At 28.8% G+C, this 2500-nt stretch overlaps 1 protein-coding gene across 1 annotated transcript in view; it reads left to right on the top strand.

Moving 5' to 3' along the window:
- The window catches only part of LOC137651895 (uncharacterized), a 58418-nt gene that overhangs the window by 23039 nt on the left and 32879 nt on the right, over positions 1-2500 (top strand). The gene's annotated exons all lie outside the window — the stretch shown is intronic.

Genomic DNA, 2500 nt, shown 5'->3' on the forward strand with positions numbered 1-2500 from the left:
CTTTTAAAAACTTTGTTTTCTTAATTTATTATCAATTTAAAATGAAAATGAACAAGAAAATAGTTACTAAAAGAAAATTCATGGAATAAATTCTTAACTTTAAAAATCCCATAGGTTAAGAAAAAGAAAATAATTACTAAAAGAAAATTCATGGAATTAATTTCTAACTTTAAAAATCCAATTTGTTAAGAAATAGAAAACTTGTGGAATAAATTCCTAACTTCATCAGTCCCATATTTTAAGAAAACTCACGGAATAAATTCCTAACTTTGAAAATCCTATATGTTAAGGAAAATAAAATCATTGTTAAAAGAAAACTCATGGAATAAATTCCTAACTTTGAAAATCCTATATGTTAAGGAAAATAAAATCATTGTTAAAACAAAACTCATGGAATAAATTCCTAACTTTAAAAATCCCATATGCTAAGGAAAATAAAATCATTACTAAAAGAAAACTCTTGGAATAAATTCCTAACTTTAAAAATCCCATATGCTAAGGAAAATAAAATCATTACTAAAAGAAAACTATCGGAATAAATTCCTAACTTTATCAGTCCCATATTTTAAGAAAAAGAAAACTCATGGAATAAATTCCTAACTTTAAAAATCCCATATGCTAAGGAAAATAAAATCATTACTAAAAGAAAATTCTTGGAATAAATTCCTAACTTTAAAAATCCCATATGCTAAGGAAAATAAAATCATTACTAAAAGAAAACTCATCGAATAAATTCCTAACTTTATCAGTCCCATATTTTAAGAAAAAGAAAACTCATGGAATAAATTCCTAACTTTAAAAATCCCATATGCTAAGGAAAATAAGATCATTACTAAAAGAAAACTCATCGAATAAATTCCCAACTTTGAAAATCTCATATGTTAAGAAAAAGAAAATAATTACTAAAAGAAAACTTATGGAATGAATTCCTAACTTTGAAAATCCCACAACATCATATGTTTTCTATGAATAATGTCTACCAGGAGTTGTACAATAATTATCACCAGGTCAACTTTGTTAAGTATAAATAAAATCAATGCGTTGTTTATATACTTTTGTCACTGAATGTGGAATAGCATGATGTGATTGAATTTCTGGTATTCAATTCTCTCTCTCTCTCTCTCTCTCTCTCTCTCTCTCTCTCTCTCTCTCTCTCTCTCTCTCTCTCTCTCTCTCTCTCTCTCTCTCTCTCTCTCCAGTTTTGTTCAATGATATATTTCTGTGATGATGATAATAATAATAATAATAATAATAATAATAATAACAATAATAATAATAAAAATTATTATCAACATTATAATTATTATATTCATTACTAGCATCATAAGTATTATTACTATCATTATTATCATTATTATTATTATTATTATTATTATTATTACTAGATAAACTAAAACCCTACTTTAAAAAGCTGGATGCTACAAGCCCAAGGGCTCCAACAGTACAGCATTCCATTGAGGCAAGGAAAGAAAGAAATTACGAATAAATATACAAATATAAAACATGATAATAAAAATTATATACTATATCAAGATCAATAACAGGTTTCAAATAGAGCAGTCATTATAAATTATGAAATGATACGTCAACCTGTTCAATAGAAAAGCTTTTGCAACAAGTTTGAACTTCTGAAAGACCACCAAATTCTGGGAATCATTCCACAATCTGGTCACAGTTGGAATAAAACTTCTAGAAAAGTAGAATACTGTAAAGTATTAAGCTTTATGATTTATAACAATAAATAACAATAACAAATGCAGTCGTTTCTAGTCCACCACAGGACAAAGGGTTCAGACATGTCCTTATTTTTATCTAGGGTTTGGCCAGTTTTTATCACTACGCTGGCCAAGTGCGTATTGGTGAAGGTGGGAGATTTTTTTTTCGCTCACAACAAACCAACCTAGTATGGGTGGCCCTGACAAGTACAGCTTTGCCGATCATTGCGATACACAAACCCTTTCACAATGCTAAAATATCCCCACTCAGAAAGAGCTTATGTATAACAGTCTATATTAAACAAATCTATGGAGTAGTATTACTATTAATACTACTGCTAATGACAATGATGATAATTATACTCCATTATCTAAATGATTTTCTAGACGAAAGAGGAAAAGAAAATTTGGAAAAGAACTTAACACAAAACATATTCTTTGCTTTTCTCTTCCTCTAATACAGTCATTAATCTTTCCTTCCTTTGAAATATCACTATAAGAGTGTTACACCTTTCACGGCACTACACTACATCTGACACCTTTGATTAATGGAGATCTTCGATTTAAGGTCAAGAGTCTAACAGAAATAAACCTAATTTGTTATATTTTCTTTATTAATTTCTTTGAGAATTTTAGTTCTTGGATGTTTGACTTTCTAACAGTTCTCTCTAGGGAGTGTACCCGACCCGTCAAAATGTCTAAATATGTCGATAGATATGCAAACACAAGCACACGAACACACAGATTTAACCCTTCCCATCTCCCCTCCCCCCCTTTTTATTTTG

This window comes from Palaemon carinicauda, chromosome 13 (assembly GCF_036898095.1).
Source record: "Palaemon carinicauda isolate YSFRI2023 chromosome 13, ASM3689809v2, whole genome shotgun sequence".
Taxonomy (NCBI): domain Eukaryota; kingdom Metazoa; phylum Arthropoda; class Malacostraca; order Decapoda; family Palaemonidae; genus Palaemon; species Palaemon carinicauda.